We start from the raw sequence: 23,432 nt of genomic DNA, 5'->3' as shown, positions 1-23,432 counted from the left end.
TTGTGTTTGATTTTGCTCATTCTGGACTTGTTTACTTGTGGCTGTATTGTATTACCAGGTAACTAGTGCAGCCACACACACTTCTTTCAATCTCTGATAAGTTGATATATCGCTTTGGAACATGTTAGTTTACAGTCCCAGAGGAATCCAAGTCACTAATATGTTGATAATCATTGTTGTGTTTTTCAGCTGCTCCTACTCCAGATCCATGTGATAGTGATTGTGCATGGTATGCAGTAATTATTTTGGTTGTTTTGCTGGTCGTGAAAATAGTCACAGATGGCATCTTCGGTAAGTAGCTATAGCATTTTATTCTGACCCAATCACAAGAGAGCAACTATCAGCACTTTCACATTTACAACTCAGATAACCCCAGTTATGACTGTACTGAATAAACAATACCCCGGTACACATGGTTTTCAACTATGTTGACCTCCTCTACTGCAGTGTAACAATGAAGACCAGTGCTGGAGGGTGCTTGAAAACATTCCCATTTGACCAACATTAAACAAATCAGTTGTGTGATTTAAATGTTACTGGTTTTAAGACAATATTGGAGAGTCTGATGAGGTTGTTCTGGTTTACCAGCCCCGTGAAGATCACACAGCCTCATCACATGTATGAATGATGCAAGGTCATCAAGTCTATGTTACTCTTGCAAGGTTTGAAGTTGTAACACCTACTTGTGCATGAATAGTTGTGAGCTTTTTCTGTTGAACTTGATGCAAGGAACTCAGATGAGATTTTTCGGATACCAACCCACACAGGACACCAAACTTCATTGTGGCTGATATCACAAAGTATCGAAAATTTGAATTATAAAAGCCCTAGTGTTCAAAAGCCCTATTCTGCAAGAGTACAAATATTTATCTCACTCTCTGTTAATCATCTCTTTTTGCATCTGATTTAGTTATTCAAAGTCAGACCTTGTTAGAAAGACAATAATATGGCCATTTGACAAAAGGTAAAAAGCCAAACAAATTTTGCATTGTTTTAAGAAATACCATTGCTATGAAAGATGTAAATATATGTCACCTACATTTCTGTTCCTTTAGGGCTGAAAATTTGCTGATGCAACTTAAAATATTAATTCATTCTAAATTGATAAAACTCTGAAAAATAGTGTTTAACTTCTGTAAGTGATTGACTGTATCAAACCATTTTTTGCATTCCACAGTTGGATACAGATGGGGAGACAAATGTAAGTATGATATTCACCAAATATTGGTTATTCACTCACTATTTTTGTTTATGGTAAATATCATCGGGTTAATCAACATTGAAAAATGTCAGATTTTCTCAGTACAGTTTGAATTTGAAAGCAGATTTTAGCATTAAAAAAACTGAAATTCACACTTTAATCCTTATTGGTGCTTTACTTTTACACATTGTAGAAAGGTATCCATTATTAGAATGTCCTTCCTGTTATCACAGAAAAATGTTAATATAATTATTACGAAGTGATGATGTGTTGAAATATGTTTGATGAACATAAGATATTATTCATTTCTTTTTGAAAATTTTAAATATGTAGACTAAAGTCATGATTTGAATTTGCATTGTGTATATAACATTAAATGTTTGGTGAATGAAATGTCAAATAGCATTTACCAAGTATTACATATAAAACAAACAACCCTCAATTATTCTAATGTTTAAGATGAAAAGAAATGGAGTATTTAACTTTTGTTTATCACAAACATTTGTTCTTGGAAGCAGGACAGAAAGAGGTGACATTAACAGGAAGGACAAAATCTATCAAATTCAATTTTTTGTTAACAAACCACAACATTTTTTGTTCTCATGTTTAATATTGTGGTTCACATGATAAATGCAACATTGTGTGTTAATCATTTTTATCCCCCGCCCAACAAAAGTGGCGGGGGATATAGAAACGGGCTCCGTCCGTCCGTCACGTTTCATTTCCGGAACATAACTCATAAACCGTTTGCAGGTCTGTCAGGTACATGCTGAACTGGTGCCTTTTGCTATTTAGAAATTTTAGACATTTATATTTTTTCCGTTTCCATGGCAACAAGATGGACTTAGGTTCTGTGAGGGTAGGGTTCGTTTCCAGAGCATAACTCATAAGCCGTTCAATAATTGTTCATCAAACTTTGCAGGTCTGTCAAGTACACGCTGAACTGGTGCCTTTTGCTATTTAGAAATTTTAGACATTTTTATTATACACCCGACAAAATGTCGGGGGTATATAGTTATACCAAGGTTCCGTCGGTCCATCCGAAAACTTTGTTCGCGCGACTTCTCTTAAACTATTCAGGGGATTCATCTTAAACTTACTACATATAATCTGTGTCATATGGAAGGGTGCAGTCAAAAGAAAAAAATTGTTTTTATTAATTTTCCATTTTTTTATGAATTTTTCAAACCCTAACGTCCGTCTGAAAACTTTGTCCTCACGATTTCTCTTAAACTATTCTGTGGATTCATCTCAAACTAAGTACATATAATCTGTGTCATATGGAGGGGTGCAGTCAAAAGAAATAAATTGTTTTTATTAATTTTCCATTTTTTTAATGAATTTTTCAAATCCTAACGTCCGTCTGAAAACTTTGTCCTCGCGATTTCTCTTAAACTATTCTGTGGATTCATCTCAAACTTAGTACATATAATCTGTTTCATATGGAGGGGTGCAATCGAAGAAATAAATTGTTTTTATTAATTTTCCATTTTTTTATGGAATTTTCAACCCGTTATGTCCGTCCGAAAACTATGTCCGTGCGATTTCTCTTAAACTATTCAGTGGATTCATCTCAAACTAAGTACATATATTTTGTGCCATATGGAGGGGTGCAGTCCAAAGAAAAAAATTGTTTTTATTAATTTTTCATTTTTTTATGAATTTTTCAAACCCTAACCAGGATTTCCCCTGATGCAGGATTCTTTGTGTATGTGACTCTCAATTAAGGAAACATACGTCCAGAAATAAATGACTGCGTCATGACTGATGCAATTTCAAAATATCTATGTTGTTGTTTACCAGCTTTGGAATGAAAATATTACAACTACTCACCTGAACTTAATTTATAAACATTTTCCGAAGACAATATATGCAAACGTCTTAAAATTTACGTCTAGTTTTTAATTAATTGTCGTTTTTAGAAGTAACATAAGTTCGCATAACACCACTGCCACGGGCTAATTTGCATAGCCTGTCACATGACCAGACTTTTCTCTCGTTTTAAAACAAATGCTTAAATCAGAACATATTGTTTTGCATAATTATATAGATATGCTACTAAAACTGTGCGACTGTGACGTACACGGCAAAATATATTTATTCATCAAAGTGAACGTATTTCTCACACTCTGTGTGGCTTCAATGACAGGATGTGATGTAAACAAAGGAAAACTCCGCAAATGGACAAAGTTTTTCACGTTTCGGCATATTTTCTCACTAAAAGTTAACCATGACATATGTTTATCTAGATGTGTAGACTGGTAAAAAATAAAACAGAAGAAAATATTATTATTGTTGCTGTGAATAATGTGATTTGGCGCGGTCACGGTATGTGGTTAAACGGAACCTTATGGAACGGGGTAAACGAAAGTTGTAAGAATCCGAGGGCCACGTTTTTGCCAAAATTTAGGTAGACATTATGGAATGAAATTTTGAATAAAATTAATAAAATAGATGACAAACATAAGGTCAGATATACAGAGAACACATTTTTATTACCAGATAGTGTAACAACAGGATTAACTTGCGTAATTCAATTCAGATTTGTTATGCTATTTCCGATGACGGATCATGACAGCCTGAAATGACACTGAAGAAAAGTCTGTGCGTATTATACACGAGAGATATTTTTTTCAGGTTTTAATTGCCCATAATTAGGGGTGCTTATTATACACGAGTGTGTATTATACACAAATAAATATGGTATATATGAAATGTAAAGCTCTGGGCGTGTTTGTTGTTGCTAATAAACTGTATTCAACCAGAAAATATTACAAGTGTTCACAATTCTTCAGTTCAACTTCACTGTAGATAGATAATACAAGATAACTAGTTAAAAGATGTAAATGTGTTAGTGGTATTAAATTATAATCTGACATGAGATGTATTTTAATATCCATCCATGATTAAAAATTATGTCTCACAGTTGAGACTGATGTTATTTATTCATCCTGTATTAGTGTTACTGTAAATTGTTTCATGAGCTGTGAAGTAATTAAAGATTGTGAAAAAATAAAACCAACAACTTTGTTTTTCATTCATACATGTATATCCTTTATTTCTCTGTAGTACAATCAGCTGAGAACATTAATTAGCACTTGTTAACTTAAACTAAAGACATATAATATTTAAAAGATACTTTACTTTAAGTGTAACGTTAACTGTGAACACTTTAAATTTAATTAATCATACAATAAAACATTTGACTCTCAAGAAATATTTTTGACTCCCAAAAATTCAAGGTGACTCTCAGATACACGTGTATTGGAGTCTATGGCGAACCCTGCCTAACCCTATCCTAGATATTTAATTTGTAACTACTGACACACTAGACGGGTCGGGGGTATTAGTGAGCCACGCTCACTTTTGCACTTGTTTTTTTACGTTTCCATGGCAACAAGATGGACTTAGGTTCCAAACTCTTCTTTTTTTTACAATTTCCATGACAAGTTCCACCTCGGTTAAAAAAGGTTAGGGTTTGGTTAGATTTAATTATGTCATAAATTCTGCAACAGGGGCGGGGGATATAGACACGTTAGTGGCAAACTCTTGTCTTTTTTCAAACCATCTCTGTATGTTTTAGGTTTCTTTTCAGCAGAAAATCAATCAAATTAATGAAACATTTAAGTAACTTTTCTGTCCATGCTGTTAGAAATAGGTCACTACCATCTAGTGATGAGACAATGGCATGTAAGTGATAAATGTGTTGATTAAGTTATTTGAAACATCACAGTTTGTATAAGTTTTTTTAGCAAAGAATATGAAATACCGGTATATACTCTAAAGTTGGGCACTGCTCAAGAAAAGTTCTTTCCTGGTCGGTCAAAGGTTTTATTCACATATTTAGCCTTAAAAGTTTGGAGGAATTAGGCCCTGAATCCACTGAAACATACCAAATGTGTTTCATTTTGAGCACTGATGTTCGAAAAACATAAGCCCCAATGATCTTCATTCGAGTCACAGAGATAACAAGTCTGTGATTGTAGCACATATCCACTATCTTATGCATTTTCACTCTTGCTTGGATAATTCACTGGTTTGGAAGTGACCTCAAGAAGTTTGAACTAGTCTTGGTACAACAGTACACTTTCCAATGCCACCTTGGCTCCTACCACCATCAATTGTCTGCAACCTTTGTCCGCAACCCATTAACAATTGAAGTGTCTGTTGGGTCAGTCTTAGTCCTTTTCATGGATACTGCCATGGGCCAAGCTAGGAAAATGAGAGCTTCAGTTTGTTCTGGCCAACAAGCAGACAGGCACCTGTTCCCTTGGCCATGGTGATCAGGACTAATGTTGTGCAGTTGCCTTTGCTGAGGCTAAGCACAGAAGATCGCTTCATGCTCCAGCTTTCAAAGGGATTCATTTGTAAGATTAAAGCTCTTTCTGGGTGTCAGTAAACACCAGTCTGAAAACAGCTTATTGGTGTCACCCTACGACTTTCTCTAGTTTTTATGTCAATATGACAAGACCAACAGTACAGGTTCCTGCAACAGCGCAGTGTGTATCCTGTCTCACAGCTGTGTATATATATAGAAGCCTCTTGGCTGTAGACACACCTGTGCATTAGTGTGAGTGAGTGAGTTGGGTTTAACGCCACTTTCAACGGCTTATATTTTACCACACACCTATCTGCCATGTTTGTGTGGTGATACCGATAATGCTCAAAGTAAGAAGAAAAAATGAATAATTAAACCTTGAAATTGAATATCAAATCAAACCATAAACATTGTAAAAGTACTCAAAACTAGAAGTTCCATAACAGCGTGCTACCTCATCAGTGACATCCATCGGTGCCACATTTCAACAAACATGTAGTATTTTGTATAACATTGGTAATTAAAATTACATTCATTTATGAAAGCATTTAATTCAAGCCGTTGTGTTGGGGACAAGTACCCCAAACTCCCTGTTATTTTAGTGAGGCGACAAAAAATGGCGTTGGAACTCCAACTGTGAAAGGAAGCAAACATAATAAATCAGGGTAAATTTCCAGGAACCTGGTAAAATGTATATGTACCCCTTGTTTCACGTTTGGTCTAACGAAAATGTCGAAGCGAAAACCCTCATCATAGTACCATTAACAATACCCTTTTTCACGTGAAGTTATACTTTTATACCCCTCTGATTACTCCAAAGCTTAATTCAATTAGGCATCTCTGTTGTCCTAAAAAGCTAATTACAGACATAATGATATCAATGTCAAAGGTCGTTTCACACACTCAACAATGATTAACAGAAATAGCCACACTTTTAGATTTTCTCTTGTTTGACCGCTTTCTCACTATTAGTTATATCTACTAAGAATCATAAGAGAGATTAAAACGTAGATAGATGCTGCAACCAAGAAAAGAGATACTTCACTGCAGTGAACATAACACTTGATATTTCACTGCAGTGAACATAATACTTGATATTTCACTGCAGTGAACATAATACTTGGTATTTCACTGCAGTGAACATAATACTTGATATTTCACTGCTGTGAACATAACACTTTGACGAAATTGTTGTCACACAAGAGTAACCTCCCCTCAAATTGTCTCCCTTTATCTTAAGTCTGGCTCGTACACAAACTGTTCACTGTTTTACTTAAGTTCCACATTGACAAGGCTATATAATGACAGATGGTAATTTTTGGAGTTAATATCGCTTCATGCCAATTGTTGTTCTCTTGAAAATGTTTCATTATAAACTGTTAATTTCTGATGGAACGTGTCAATCGAGAATGTTTGTTTCACAAAGCACCATTTTTTTTACTTGACTAGCAGTCTCTTAGGTTTTCAAGAATTTTGTTTTGTTTAAGTTGATTTTGTATATAATCATGTCTATATGTATGATAAAGAAATTTCATGACCCTAAATATTTTCTGTTACTTTTGTATATAGTTTCTAAGATTTTGCCAACATGAAACTACTTTTGAAGTCACAAATACAAGGGTCAGTGGCCCATCCCTGTGTGTTAGGAAGATCGTATTTATGTTCCAAGCTTTTACATTTGTAATGAAATAATTTAATTTTCCGGTAGACAACTACACAAAAAGTAAATGATAAAAAGGATATTTCATGTGTTGAGTGAAATATCATGTTTCTCTCATCGAATGAGAAAAGGAGATATTTTCATGAGTGTCTCTCTCCTTTACCCCATCATTTGATGAGAGAAAAATGATAATCACAACAAAATCGCAGTCAATTTTTTTCACTTTACTCAACCTTTGAAAAACCAGCTTTGTTGCCGTTAGTATGAAATATTAACTCCTATACATTGTTTAGCTGACTGAAGTATCATTATATGTTTCAGGCATAATCTTATTCATACTTAGCTGGTAATTTCTTTGTCATACTTTTCAGGCAAACAGATCATTGACAAAAGTAAGTAGAACAATTTTACAATACTTGATATTTTGATCTGCATATGATTCTCATATGGGTGAAGACCTCCTGATGTTTTTTTAAGAAAATTCAAGAAGCAAGTGTAACAGCAGCTAGTAAAATTAGACATTATCAGTTGGTTACAATTATTATATTATGTGGACCGCCTCCGTGGATTATAGGGCTGGGACGGGTAACTCGGGTACTCGGGTCGGGTGGGTACTGAGAAGGACCTGGGTACCCACAGTCGGGCTTGCACGAGTCCAAATTTTTGGACTCGAGTACCCAAGGGGTGAAACTCGACTCGTACTCGAGTACCCGAAAATAGGACATCCTTTAAGAATATTGGTTCATTAGATCAAAATTGCCATCTAAAAGTATTAAAACATGTAATAAGTATAATTGAACTGCACTGAAATGTAAATAGAGAGCGTCCACGGAACTTGTTTATCTGTCAAAGTGTTCAGTGTTAATGTTTACTTGTAACTGCACTAATCTTAATCATCACCTTCAAAAACATTACGTCACATCTACAAATACTACAATACATATTGAACACAAACCAAGTTTTTTTCTGACGATCAGCGTTTCATTCGACACCTGCCAACAAGCATGAACAAAAATTCGCAGGAAGAAAATCGATAATGTGCATCACGTGACATACACGTATACACAGCTGCTGGGCTGCAAGACTAAGGCTGCTAAATATATATGGAAATGAAGTACTATAAGTTAATTCATTCATGAGTTGGTCACGTTTTTAAACTGTACCAAACTGTCGACCTGTTTCTTGATTTGTAAGCACTGAAATAACACATACATACCAGCTAATCAGTTGTTAATCTGTGTAAGGGAATACACTTGGCATTAATTTTGAGTCGGAGCAAAGAAGCAATAATCACCTTGATACATTCAATTTCGGGAAGGAAAAACAATAATTACGTCTATTTTATGTGACATTCCCAATTGTTCTAATGTACATCTAGTTTCTACAAAGAGTACATTATTCAAACAATATTTTTTGAAGCTTTAATAAATATATTGATGAACAATTGAACATTGAAACAGAGTGATCCCCCTTTATTGAGTACTCGAGTCCTTGATAACAGACTCGAGTCCCAGTAAAACCGACCCAGCCCCGAGAACTCGAGTACTCGTTGAAGCCCTAACCCACAGCACTACCCGGACCTGTGGTTGGTCATGTGATATATTGTTTAATGACAAAAATGATCTTGAACTATATGGTTACACTACTAGTTACCAATGTTTGCATTTCTTTCTGGCTCTGAACCCAGACTTTTATATGTTTGAATAAAGATAAAACTTCGGTCAACTTCAGTGTATGCATGACAAGATCGTTTTATATGAGTATCTACATACATTTTGTCTAGGGCTACAGTCAAACTATTCCCAATCGGACATTTTGTACCTATCTCTTGAGACCTACAGCGGGTATCCGGGTAGGGTCAGGTAATAGGTGGGTGGGTACCCGGGTAATAAATTTGGACTTGTCCTAGCCCTAGTGGATTAGTGAATAGGGCATCTACCCGCAAAGTGGAAGTTCAGTGGATCAATCCCTGGAGGCGTCATACCAACAAAAGATTGAACTTGTTGTCGCTCTGCCTGACGCTCAGCATTAAGAGGATAAAATAAGGACTGATCAGCTTAGAGTCAGAATACTATGTCTGAGTGGGGTGTTCATGTTACAATGTGGCATCGTATCTCAGTTCAGTGGGCTAGCACTATAAAAACTGCATTAGTCCAGACTAGTACATCTATGCGCACTCGGACACGCACGCATGCACACTCTGATTTGACATAGGAAATAATTAATTTCCAGTGAAGATGTCTCCCATTTCTGGAAGATACAATTCAATATGATTGGATTTATGCACTTAGATGATGTTTGAGACAGGGCCTACAGTACACACATGATCCTCATGTTACTTAGCATCATTATTACTGTCTCAACTGAAAAGTCATTTTGCAGCTGTTCCTTTTCAGAGAGGCACATTTTGTATTGGATATGCTTCGTACAAGGGATCATCAATTCCATCTGTGGAGTGGTATTCATTATAATCATATGTTTAGCCTACCCTAAATGTAAGTATACCATGACTGTAGTGGTGAAGTGGCTTTTGTTAGTTGGTATCATTGTATGAGTTTTGCAAAAATTATGCAAAAATTATTTATGTTCCAGGGAAGAGTTTTGTAACATAACTAAAATCTTTCAATGTATATTCACGAAATCCTTCTGTTCAAAACTAGATACTTCACTCGCTCTAACATCATGAGCGTGAGTGGCCCTTGTCAATTGCCTTCCTTCCTTCAAATAGCTCTGAAGTTGAGGAATTATTCTCCTAATCTACTGAAATAATCCCTCATGGATAACATGGAAAGCGTTCATGTTTGAGTAGATAAATAATTTATTTTGCGGCTATACAATTAAGCGATAACAAATATAATGTTCCTGACCAGAATCATTTGCCAAGAATTGATCTTAGCACTAAGACTATCGTGTTTCCATGTTTAAGTGTGGGATAAGATCACTATTAGGAATGATGTGTTAGGAATGAGGTTTCTACTTATTCACATATGTTAGATAAATGGTGTTGCATATCTATATTTGTATTGTGAACATGAATTAAATAGGATAGTCTGAGTACCTCGTCCCTGTTGTATTTACTTATCACTTGATGCACTCAGTTTCAAAGAAAATGATTTTCATTCTGTGTCTTTAACATTCCAGGCCTGGAAGAGGCTCTAGCTATTGCAGCTCTTGTGATCAGCATCATCGTCCTGATTACTGGACTTATTTACATTGTTATGTTTTTGTGTAAGTATAGTTTGTCGGTAAAAATATATATAGAGGAGGTACGCCTGATATTTGACTGCTTTCATTTTCTATTCTTTGAGATCGGGTGACAATTACTTTTCGGCGCCAACAATATGTCGACAGCTGACATTACAAACATTTCTAAATGATGTATTAGTGCATACTGACCAATCGTTGTTGTCATGGGTCTGTTGCTGTCCTGCTGTTGCTGATCTGTTCCCTGTAAAGCATGGTACATAATAATGGTATTATATTGTTATTGCTGAAGACAAATACACAGTTTAGACATTGCAAACTTGCACTTTAGATTACTAAATTGATTGATTGCAAGAGTGTCGTGAAGTGAAGTGCTACTGGTCATCCGAACAAAACAAACGTTTTAGGAAAAGCCGTCGTGATGACAGTGTTTTGGAACAAAAACATTGCATGTGATAATGTGTAAGTAAGAAAAGAGGATGTGAGGGATTATATATTGAATCATGCATTGTCTTGTTTGACAATGTGTTGAAGGAAATATAAGAAATATGCCTTCGTACATCTTTTGTTTGTTTTTGGTTTGCAAAAAGAAAGGGTCATGGACCTATTGCAATGTGTGTCACTTGCCGTTTTTGTATTACTTCCCTGTTCAAAACACATTTCAGATTTAGAATTTAGATTTAAAAGAAGCCTGTTATCTGGATTATGAATCAATACTCTTCACAAATGTTTCATCAAATGAAAGGTGTTTTCTTGAAGACTAGTTTTGTCTCCGGATGATTGTGTTCAGAGCTTGCAGAACCTATGTACAAAAATGAAAACAATGTCACATGCAATGTTTTTGTTCCTGGTTCAGTTCTGTGCGTCTGTTTTACCTACATCGATGCAACTCCGTCCTGCCAGTGTTCTGATGCTTGTCTTAATGAAGCTTAGATTAGGATTAGTCAATCAGGACTTGGGATACAGATTTGGAGTTTCAAACAACATATGAGCCGTCTGTTGAACAATGCCCTGCCCCCATTAGCACAGCAGCTGTCCTGTTTCATTCACTGGCCTGAGAAAGAAAACGTTGTCAGGTATATACCCAAGGTCATTAAGAACTGTTACAAACAATGCAGAGTTATTATTGACTGTTTTGAAGTTTTTTTCGAGAAACCCGGTAGTTTTACAGCTCGGGCAATGACCTGGTCAAACTACAAAAGTCACAACACTGTTAAGGTTCTTGTGGGCATATGTCCAAATGGATCAATAACTTTTGTGTCAAGAGCATTTGGTGGCAGGGTATTTGACAAGGTCATCACACAACGATCTGGATTTTTGCAACTATTGGAACATGGGGATTTGGTTTGAGCGGACCGTGGATTTCTTATATCTGTTGATCTGTCAGCACATGGAGCGCACCTTGCTATTCCAGCATTTACCAAAGGGAAGGCTTAGCCCAAAAGAGATTGAAACTGGACGGAGATTGTCAAGAGTAAGGATACTAGTCAAGAGGGCCATTGAAAGACTGAAAAACTTTAACATTCTAAGTACAACAATGAAGATCAACATGGTGCCTCATGCTGATATATCCTCAATATGATAATCACCAATCTACTTCCTAATTTTTTTAACTTATCCTGCATTACTCCATATAGCATTTACTGCTGTCTTTGACAGACAGACAAACTGTGTGAGATCCAGCTGCTGAAGAAAGTTGTCCCAACCAGTACAGGAAGCAGTGCCCTCTCACAGTTGGCATGTGACCCGGAAGTCATGACGTCACATCAAAACACATAACTGCTTTGTCACCTCCACGGACGGACATACTTTGTATCCCTTGTGGAAATTAAAACTTATTGTTTCTATATTTTGCGTGTTTCTACATTCATCGTTTGTTACCTGTTTATTGGCTGTGACCTTCAGAGTTTTCCCATTCATAATCTGTAACGTTTGTGGCTCTAGTCCAGTAATTTCCGGGCACAATGTTGTTCCCGCCATTTTGGCCATTCACCACGTGGCCATGTAATTTCATGTTCTGCATTTGATTTCTTTCCTTTATCTTGGGTAATACATTACATTTATGTATTTGGTTTTGTTGGCTTAAAGCCTTGCCTTTTCGCTACCTTTCAGTGTAATTGTTTGCTCTCATAAACTTCAATAAAATACAAAAAATTTGAGTTACATTATGCTTCCAGCTCTTAGTGGTTTTGCCACAAAGTTATGTTTTGCTTAAATTCCAGATTTTCTTCCTTGCTGCACTTGTTGCCCCGGGAACAAATCTGGTCGGGGCTGCTTTTGCCGTGATTGTACAACGCCCTGTACTTTCACAACGCAGTGCCGATGTTGCAGTCCTTCGTCGCTGTGCTCCTTCAACTCGATACGAGTATCCAGGAAACACCTCACTCAACGTGTTCGTTGACCCCCTGATATGGCTTTCAACTCGGAGACTGCGGTCTTTCTACACCGCTCTTGTCGTCACCTTTATCGACAGCATCGTACCTTCCGTCTCCTCGGCCATCTATGTTGACACCAGCTGTGCTCAGCCGAGCTTCCGGCGCCTCAAGCTCTCCAGCGGCCCCGGCGCTCAGATCAACAAGCTTAGTATCTCAACCGATCTTCTGCTTCGGCATAAGGGGCACCATCAGCAATTGCCTCTCCAGCGCCATTGACATCTGCTTCTATTACTGACATCTCACAGATCGTCACACGGAGAAGCAAAGTGAAACAATTGTCTTGCTGCTCCCCCGTAGGTCTTTGGGATCATGACTATCACTCAACTTCCTTGGAGGAATCTTTTCAACCAATAGACATTTGGTGTAATACTTGCCCACTGGTGACGTTCTCCTTAACCCTGTTGTTTAAACCGCCATGCTTTCAGAGAGATGACATGCGGGTTTCCATCGAAACAGAGCTTCTAGTTGACAATGTCTATATCAGAACTGGCAGATCTTCACTGTTCAGGCTCATTAAGCCTGCTTGACCCCTTTGTCATAGGCTACCGGGTACGCACTTCTTGGGATCATGGTTGACTGGTCTCGCATATCAGGGTGTATCATATCGCTCTGCACTGGCCCCACCATTTGACGACAACATCCAACGCTTCTCTACCCTGCTCTAGTGCCTCGCTATAGCGATAGTGCGTATACGGCGTTCAAGGGATGGTAAAGATCGCCTTCCTTCTGATCTTTTATTCCACTGCCACACTTTCATATCTTCAGCCTTGATTTTATACTACGTCCCACGACCGTTCCATCAACCCCTGTTGACTACTTGCCTAGTATCATGTTGTCCTTCATCGTCACCTTGAACAGGAGCTCTAATACGCTTTATGCAGTACAGTGCGGTCTACCCGAAACACAGTTTTACAGATTTCCTCATTCTCTTCTCAACATATTGCCTCGACTTCCTACTACCCGGTTATGTCGATGCCTTGGTGGTCGATTGTTTATTTCATCTACATGGGGTTTGGTTCGCAGGTGAGCACACCTCCCCACGTATCGTCCCGACAGTACACAATTGGAGACCCCTGTTGCTGACTTTTCAACTTTGAGGTCTTGAAGACGACCTCATTTACCATGACTTTCTGCTCTTCCACTTCCACCTTGTCAGTGTCTAGTGTTCTGGGATTGCCCACCCCAGCCCACGTTGTGACCGACTGTGATCCAGAGATCAACACCATTGGCACAGCAACAGCCTTGAGATAAAAGCTGCTTATCCAGGACGTTACTTACTGGCAGAGAATTCTCGGTCAGGCCCTGTTGATCATGTCCACTGACAACATCACCATAGTGTGAACCAGGGTACTCTCCACTCTCCATCCCTGCTAAACCAGACCTTCCGCTTCCTGGACCTGTACTTTAAGAAAAAAGAAACTTTTCTTGCACTCACCAGGTTGAGAACATGATCTGTCACAGGTTCTGTTCAGGCCTAACTAGGTGGCTCCAGCCGAATGGAAGCTCCATCCAGAGGTCTTCGACAGACTATGTCAAACGACCGACACCCCAAACATTGATCTGTTCGCCACATCTCTGAGCTACATTTCACTGATGGCGGATCCGGCCGCTGCCTACACATGTAAGCTTTTCCGCCTCCGGTTCTCCCTCCCACAGTTCTTCAAAAATCCAGGCCACTCGGCACCTGACACTGATTTTGGTCGGGCCTTGGTGGCTGGCCAGAAGTTGGTTTATCAACCTCCGAAACCCCTTGAACCCCTTGAACATCCAGTGTGGCCCAACCTTCTGCTCCATCCACACAGTCGGTTGCCACTCCCTAAAACCCACGGGGTTTGGTCTGCAGGCCTGGCACATCTGCAGAAAGCCCCATGAGCCAAGGGCTATTCGGCTAGAGCGGCCAAGGCTATTGCTTCAGCCCACTCTCCATCTACACGGGGACTGCATTTTGTTCAGACATACACCAGGATCCAATGACAGCATCACCACAGTTCCTGGCTCAGTTCCTTCTGTACTTACGCAGCACCCACCGGTTTAAAGGCTCTGCCATCTCCACATACCTGGTCGCCATCAACTCTGTTCTTGCCAGCCTGGATGATCTGAGAATGACGAAAATTCCGAACTACAGGCCGGGCTGCACTCGTTTTGTCTTGAAGACCAGAAGGCCAACTTCAGACCGTCTGCGTTGGATCTGAATGTTGTGTTAAACGCCCTACGGACAGCTCCCTTCGAACCACTCCACTCGTCTTCCTTCTACGACCTAAGGAAGAAGACTACTGGTTTGGGCTACTGCCGCTCGGGTCAATGAGCTCCACGCCCTCCCCCCAAGGCTATTATAAACCCACATGAGATCAGGATGATCGCATTTACCATGGCTCTTCACAGTGTAACTGTTCCATCCAGTCACTCATGGAAGCCGGTTCTTGGCAATCGGACACTGCCTTCACAAACCACTACCTCCGTGATGTAGCCATGGAAGATGTCGCCGGCATTCATAGTTTTGGTCCCTGGTTGTAGCGCAACAGGTCATCTATCACCGACGCCACTGATTCTCCGATACCCTGAGCGGGGCCCGTCGACCTCTCTGGTGTTTATCACCCCAGACAAGACGGCTCTCTTGCATTCCGCATTCGCTCTTAGGTCAGTTTTAGTTTTTGGCTACCCGCCTCATTCTATTTCTGTCACCTATCCTGGTTTTACATTTTGCATCAACTCTCGTTTCCTGACGACAGGAATGGTAGTAGATGTTGACACCAGTACCGACGCCAACACCGTTGATTCTGCGATACCCTGAGCGGTGCCCGTTGACCTCACCGGTGTTCCTCGACTAAAGGGCTCTCCTGCGTTTCGCATTCGCTCTTGGGAATGGTCGTGGATATTGCTGCCGCCGCCGCTGATTCTTTGATACCCCAAGCGGGGGCCCATCTAACTCTCTGGTGTTTATCACCTCACATTAGAGGGTAAGTTCTAGTTTTTGGCTCATTCTATTTCGTTTACCTTATCGGGTGTTTCGTTTTTGCTACGACTCTTGTTTCCTGAAGACAGGAATGGTCGTAGATGTTCCAGTCATCACTTGTATGGATCACATCTGAAGGTATGCCCACCCGCCATGCCGTCTGATAAAGATGCACTACGGAGTAATGCAGGATAAGTTAAAATAAATAGTAAAATCTAAATATTTCTTACATTTGTATACTTATCCTCCATTACGAAGTGCCCTCCCTTCGCTACACTGCCTCCCCTCGAAGTTTCAGATGTTATGTTTAAAGCAGTTATGTGTTTTGGTGTGACGTCATGACTTCTTGGTCACATGCCAACTGTGAGAGGGCACTGCTTCCTGTACTGGTTGGGACAACTTTCTTCAGCAGCTGGATCTCACACAGTTCGTCTCTCTGTCAAAGACAGCAGTAAATGCAATACGGAGTAATGCAGGATAAGTATACAAATGTAAAAAATATTTAGATTTTACTAGACTTGTGGAATGAGATCACTGATGAAGTTGTAACAATGTATCATTTCAGACTAATGCTAGATTGTGTATTACACGAAGGTCACTGATCATAGTTTAAATGTACCAGAGAAGAAATATATCACAAATTTGTCACACTGTATTTGTTTGTTTGTTGTTTAGAGCAGCACTCAACAATATTCAAGCAGCCTTTGAATAATTGAGTTCAGACAATCCAGTGATTGATATCACAAACAAAAATACATGCAATTGGGATACAATGACATGCATCGACCAAGTCAGCGAGCCTGACCACCCGATTTGAAAGTCACCTTTTAAGGCACGCATGGGTTGCTGAAGACATATTCTCCCCTGGATCATCATGGGCCTTGACACACTGTAAATTGTAATGTTGTCGTTTGTAGAAAAATACAAATTATTACAATGATTGTAACACATTAATGCAATCACAACAGGTTACTTTGTTTTCTTATCTATACATATGTGTAAGACCTTTATTCAGTTAGTTACAGACTACATGCCCAAAGAACATAACAATCTGTACATACAAGAACAAGAATGATTGAACATGGTAGACACAATTTTATGGATAACAACTTCTTTAATACTGTGAAAAGCTACGTTTCGGTATAAATCCTTATACCGTTGTCACGCAAGACTGAATGAGGGACATAGTACAGAATATATATAGTAGGTGGAGGACTAACAGTAGAGGATTAACAGTAACAACAATTGCATACATGAGTGGGGTCTCTTAGGTTTTCAAAAATATTTTTTTGTTAAAGTTGATTTTGTATATAATCATGTATGATACAGAATTTTCATGACCCTAAATATTTTGTTACTTTTGTATATAGTTTCTAAGATTTTGCCAACATGAAACTACTTTTGAAGTCACAAATACAAGGGGTAGTGGCCCGTCCCTGTGTGTTGGGTAGGGAAAATTAATGTTCCAAGCTTTTACATTTGTAAGGAAATAATTTAATTTTCCGGTAGACAACTACACAAAAAGTGAATGATAAATAGGATATTCCATGTGTTGAGTGAAATATCATGTTTCTCTCATCGAATGAGAAAAGGAGATATTTTCATGAGTGTCTCTCTCCTTTACCCCATCATTTGATGAGAGAAAGATGATATTTCACTCAACACATGAAATATCCTCTTTGTATCTCAGAAAATTGATAATCACAACAAAATCGCAGTCAATGTTTTTCACTTTAATCAACCTTTGAGAAACCAGTTTTGTTGCCGTTAGTATGAAATATTAACTTCTATACATTGTTTAGCTGACTGACGTATGATTATATGTTTCAGGCATAATCTTTTCATGCAAACAGATCACTGATAGTGACAGACGTAAGTAGAACAATTTTACATTACTTGATATTTTGATCTGCATAAGATTCTCATATGGGTGAAGACTTCCTGATGGGTTTTTTAAGAAAATTCAAGAAGCAAGTGTAACAGCAGCTAGTCAAATTAGACATTATCAGTTGGGTGCAATTATCACATTATGTGGACCGCCTCCGTGGATTATAGGGCTGGGACGGGTAACTCGGGTACTCGGGTCGGGTGGGTACTGAGAAGAACCCGGGTACCCACAGAACTACCCGGACCTGTGGTTGGTCATGTGATATATTGTTTAATGACAAAAATGATCTTGAACTAGATGGTTACACTACAAGTCACTAATGTTTGCATTTCTTTCTGGCTCTGAACCCAGACTTTTATATGTTTGAATAAAGATGAAACTTCAGTCAACTTCAGTGTATGCATGACCAGATCGTTTTATACAGTCAAACTATTCCCAATCAGACATTTTGTACCTATCTCTTGAGACCTACAGTGGGTATCCGGGTAGGGTCAGGTAATAGGTGGGTGGGTACCCGGGTAATAAATTTGGACTTGTCCTAGCCCTAGTGGATTAGTGAATAGGGCATCTACCTGCAAAGCGGAAGTTCCTTGGATCAATCCCTGGAGGCGTCATACCAACAAATGTTAAAAGATTTAACCCTGCCTGACGCTCAGCATTAAGGGGATAAGATAAGGACTGATCAGCTTAGAGTCAGAATACTATGTCTGAGTGGGGTGTTCATGTTACAATGTGGCATCGTATCTCAGTTCAGTGGGCTAGCACTATAAAAACTGCATTAGTCCAGACTAGTACATCTATGCGCACTCGGACACGCACGCATGCACACTCTGATTTGACATAGGAAATAATAAATTTCCAGTGAAGATGTTTCCCATTTCTGGAAGATACAATTCAATATGATTGGATTTATGCACTTAAATGATGTTTGAGACAGGGCCTACAGTACACACATGATCCTCATGTTACTTAGCATCATTATTACTGTCTCAATTGAAAAGTCATTTTGCAGCTGTTCCTTTTCAGAGAGGCACATTTTGTATTGGATATGCTTCGTACAAGGGATCATCAATTCCATCTGTGGAGTGACATTCTTTATTGTCATATGTTTAGCCTACCCTAAATGTAAGTATACCATGACTGTAGTGGTGAAGTGGCTTTTGTTAGTTGGTATCATTGTATGTGTCTTGCAAAAATTATGCATAAATTATTTATGTTCCAGGGAAGAGTTTTGTAACATAACTAAAATCTTTCAATGTTTATTCACAAAATCCTTCTGTTCACAACTAGATACTTCACTCACTCTAACATCATGAGTGTGAGTGGTCCTTGTCCATTGCCTTCCTTCCATCTCTCTAATAACTGAAGTTGAGGAATTATTCTCCTAATCTACTGAACTTACCAATTCCATCACATCATTGGACATAATCCCTCATGGATAACATGGAAAGCGTTCGTATTTAAGAAAATATATAATTTCTTTTGCAGCTATACAATTAATTGATAACAAATATAATGTTCCTGACCAGAATCATTTGCCAAGAATTGATCTTTGCACTAAGACTATCGTGTTTCCATGTTTAAGCGTGGGAGGTAGACAACGTGGGATGATAAGATCACTTTTAGGAATGAGGTTTCTACTTAGTCACAAATGATGTTGTATATTTGTATTGTGAACATGAATTAAATAGGATAGTCTGAGTACCCCGTCCCTGTTGCATTTACTTATCACTTGATGCACTTAGTTTCTAAGAAAATGATTTTCATTCTTTGTCTTTTTACCAATCCAGGCCTGGAAGCGTGTCTTCCTATTGCAGTTCTTGTGCTCTGCATCATCGTCCTGATTACTGGAGTTATTAACATTGTTATGTGTTTGTGTAAGTATAGTTTGTCTGTAAAAATAAATGGAGACGAGGTATGCTTGATATTTGACTGCTTTCATTTTCTATTCTTTAAGGTTGGGTAACAATTACTTTTGGGCGCCAACAATATGTCGACAGCTGACATTACAAACATTTCTAAATGATGTATCAGTGCATACTGACTAAATGTTGATGTCATGGATCTGTTGCTGATATGGGGGATTGCTGACCCAGTCTGTTACAATTCCATGACATTCCACCAAGTGTGTTGTACCAGTAGCTGACAATGGTAAGGTCCAAGTACAACACTAGGGGGCTAAATGAGTGGATATCAGTGATGTATGGTTGATACATTAGGGATATGCATGTTGAGGAATCAACAGTTAATGTTGATGTGGAGGGAGGTTAAAGGGAATGTGGAGCAAGATGGTAAATATCCATGTATTGTTATTGCTGAAGACAAATACACAATTTTGACATTGCAAACTTGCACTTTAGATTTCTAAATTGATTGCAAGAGTGTCATGAAGTGAAGTGCTACTGGTCATCTGAACGAAATTCGGTCCCTAAAGTTATTTCTTTGTGGACCACTGTTTATCCTAACAAATGACAATTGTAATTATGTCTACAAAATTAATATGGTTCAAATTTGTGTGCAGTTCCTTATTTTATAGCAAATCTTTCTGTAAAGTGAAGTGACAGAGAAGGTAACATAAATGCAGAAATATTATTTAAACATGCATTATACAAAACTGTGAGTATCTGCAAACATGCATGCATTGGTCATATCAATTTTCATGCATTGTCCGTTATTCATTCTGACTTTGAAAATGTAATTTTTGCTCATTCACCTAGTAATATACTTTGATCCAAAGTGAATACTGTCACTGCTATTGTGTGAGATTACTTCATTTGTAAGCAAACCCAAGACGAACCTGCTCATATCTGGGCCCTCCAGTTGGGCAATTAAGAATGATTTGCTATTTCAGTTTTAATGCAGGGGGTCCATGGGTGGCACTGTTGTCTAAAGCGCTGCAATTGATGAGTACCTATGATACTGGGTTCAAATTCCAAATTCACCCTGGTCATGTTTCTATGTTTGTCAGCACCATACCTGTGCTTGTGGGTTTCACCAAAGTGATAGACATCTAAGACCTGCATCTCTTTAGGCTTGTGTGTGTAGGTGCACATATTATGGTAGCTTAGACCAGAGGTCCGGAAAATTTAAAATCCCAATCAGACATTTGCATTTAGGCCACGTCCCCTTCAAATAGAGTACCCTTAGTACGATTTTTCACACACATTACAAGTTGTTACGTACAGCTTTCCCTCGTTATTGAGCGCTTCAATATAGCGCTAACTCGTTTATAATGTGCGATAAAGCATGGCTCCTAAAATAAACTCAACTTTTCCAATGACACAATGTTTTCCCCCATCTCAGAAATTGCAATCACGTAACACCGGAAATACCAGTCAACAAATCCGAACTGAAGTACGCAATCTAACCCTATTTTTATAATACCTTGTTCATTGTTTATCTGGACTAATGTTTGCAATATATTTTCTTAATTATATTCAAAATTTCATTCAATAATTATAATAATGTTTACAATAATTTAGGCGAAATTGATCAGTAGATCGCACAACTCACCGTTATTTACAGCAACCACACTCAGATTACCGCTATTGATGCCTTGAAACAAACTTAAGTTGCAAGAGAATGGATACACATATCATAAATGCTGTACTATGACACGCTATATGTCATATTTGAGGCAGTTTGTCTATCAAATGTCAACATAACGTTTTCGCAATCAAAATACATGTAGCACAGGAAGTCCCTACGATGACTGGTCAAAATCGTTCCATACGTCAAAATATATCCTGCATACCATCTGTACCAAAGTGCTATGCTTATGGGTCATATAATTTTAAGTATATATGGTGGAAGCTGCAACTAAAATAACACGATATTGGAATATATTATTCCTGATAAAATAATAATTTCAGATACAATTTCTTCCGACCATTGCATTAAAATTCTTTGAAGTTGTATCATTGGGTATGTTTTAACTGAATCACGGTAGATTGGGAGGAACTGAACCATTCCAGAGGGTACACAACTAGTTAGAGGAGCTACACTACCTTTAGTTGGGCTATGTATATCTAAATTGTGTCAGAGTTTACACATGTGTTAGTTGATCTGGTTATTGTTACTTTTACTGAGTGCAGATCGCTTATATTGCAGTTTAACTTGTTGAGTTCATTTCATATAAACAGGTTGCTGCTGTTGTCCTCAGTCCTCTGATCCTGGGACATCTGGGATGTGTGCAAAGCCTGATGATCCTTCTCCATGGTTATGCTGCTGCTGTCGTGGAACTGTGTAGGAATTTCATTAATTGTCATTACATTGCTCTTTTTTGCTTTGTCTCTCTTCAAATAGTTGTAGATGTCTTGTCAATATATCAAGCTGTCAATTTTTATTTTTTTTAATTCCAAACTCTGGAAAGTTTTGAAGTACTGTGTTGTTGGTTCGGACCCCACTGGTCTGTAAACCCTGATGATTATTGTTGAAAACATTTGATTAAAGATGTATTACAATGTACCATTGATTAGTAAGCTTGGAAAAATGTTTACAGACAATTCCATATGGAATTATACTGTCTATACTGTATGTGTATGAGTTTGTTAAAAACAGTATTCAGCTTAAATAGGGTTTATTAAGCTAATCTGACATAGAATTTGTGTCCATTGTTTTGATCTTTAATAGATTATGTTAACCCACTTGTTATGTACTGTATACATTACAGTTTCACTCATCATACTCAATACAGACAAACAGGGTAATTGGGGTTTTTTTGCCATTTTTACTTGTATTCTGTTGCATTGACGTGGGTTTTTTTGCTTTTTCAGACATCCAGTTGGAGAGAGGTAGATAATGTCATCATGCTTCAACAGCTGAATCTTCGTAGATAGAAAAGAATATATAAGGCCAACAAGAAAGGGTCACATTGGTCAAACTGTTTCAGTGTTTACAACTGATATGCTGTAAATCTGGAAATAAATGCGTCTCCAAATTGATACGACTGCTGACCCCTAGCCAAAAATGCGACTAGGTATCAATGCTACTCAATAAACCATATACATTTGTATATGTTTATATTCAAGTTGGTATTTCCGCTATCCAAAGTGTGCAGTGAGGCCGTCTTATTGTTGATAGTCATTTTGGAGACATAAATGCGAAGTTAATTAATGCAAACAAAGACCACTTGCATTTTTCTCATTTAATTCACGCTCTCGTTAATTTCAAGATTTACAGTATTTGAGTTTATAATTTGTTTGTGTTACCATGGACAGGGCACACATTGTATTTCATATTTGGAGAAAAGTAGAATACAATCATTAGAGAATTCATATGCATGATAGCTAGAATTTTAGCTCAATTGAACTGAAAGTTTGAATAAGCTTATATCATGGTGTGTTGTCTGACTGTAATGCCCCCATCAGTTGTAATTGTTTACAATTTCAAGATCTCTTTTTAAAACCCATAAGGCCTCATATAAACTTTGCATGGATGATCGCAGTAGTAGTGTCTCAAAATTGTGATTACAGAATTGAGATAAGATACGAAGTATGGCCATCGTGGCAGCCATATTGAAATTGCCATTATGGACTGTCACTAAGCTGTTTCTGCATGTATGTATTATTGTGAAATTTGATGTATGTTGTATTGCCCATCACAAAAAGACATTTATCAAGATTCCCTGTATAAATGAAATATTTGATATCATATAAGTAATAGGTAGTCTCAAAAACATGTTTTGTTGTGTGTTTTCCATATAGTGCAACGCTTATGGTTCTTATAATTTTAAGTATATATGGTGGAAGCTACAACTAAAATATCACGATAT

General features: G+C 38.0%; 1 long non-coding RNA gene across 1 annotated transcript; it reads left to right on the top strand.

The window, feature by feature from the left end:
- Positions 1-119: 119 nt before the first annotated feature.
- LOC139457586 (uncharacterized) lies at positions 120-21,846 on the top strand. The gene is made up of 9 exons (XR_011652605.1): positions 120-291; positions 1,178-1,201; positions 7,551-7,571; positions 9,576-9,674; positions 10,321-10,407; positions 17,602-17,643; positions 18,686-18,784; positions 19,450-19,536; positions 21,802-21,846. It is a non-coding gene; the product is annotated as an uncharacterized lncRNA (long non-coding RNA).
- The last annotated feature ends 1,586 nt before the right edge of the window (positions 21,847-23,432 follow it).

Source organism: Haliotis cracherodii, unplaced genomic scaffold, assembly GCF_022045235.1.
Source record: "Haliotis cracherodii isolate W230 unplaced genomic scaffold, xgHalCrac1.p SCAF_12, whole genome shotgun sequence".
Classification (NCBI taxonomy): Eukaryota; Metazoa; Mollusca; class Gastropoda; order Lepetellida; family Haliotidae; genus Haliotis; species Haliotis cracherodii.
The sequence above is the reverse complement of the archived record's forward strand: the minus strand, read 5'-3'. Positions and strand labels throughout refer to the sequence as shown.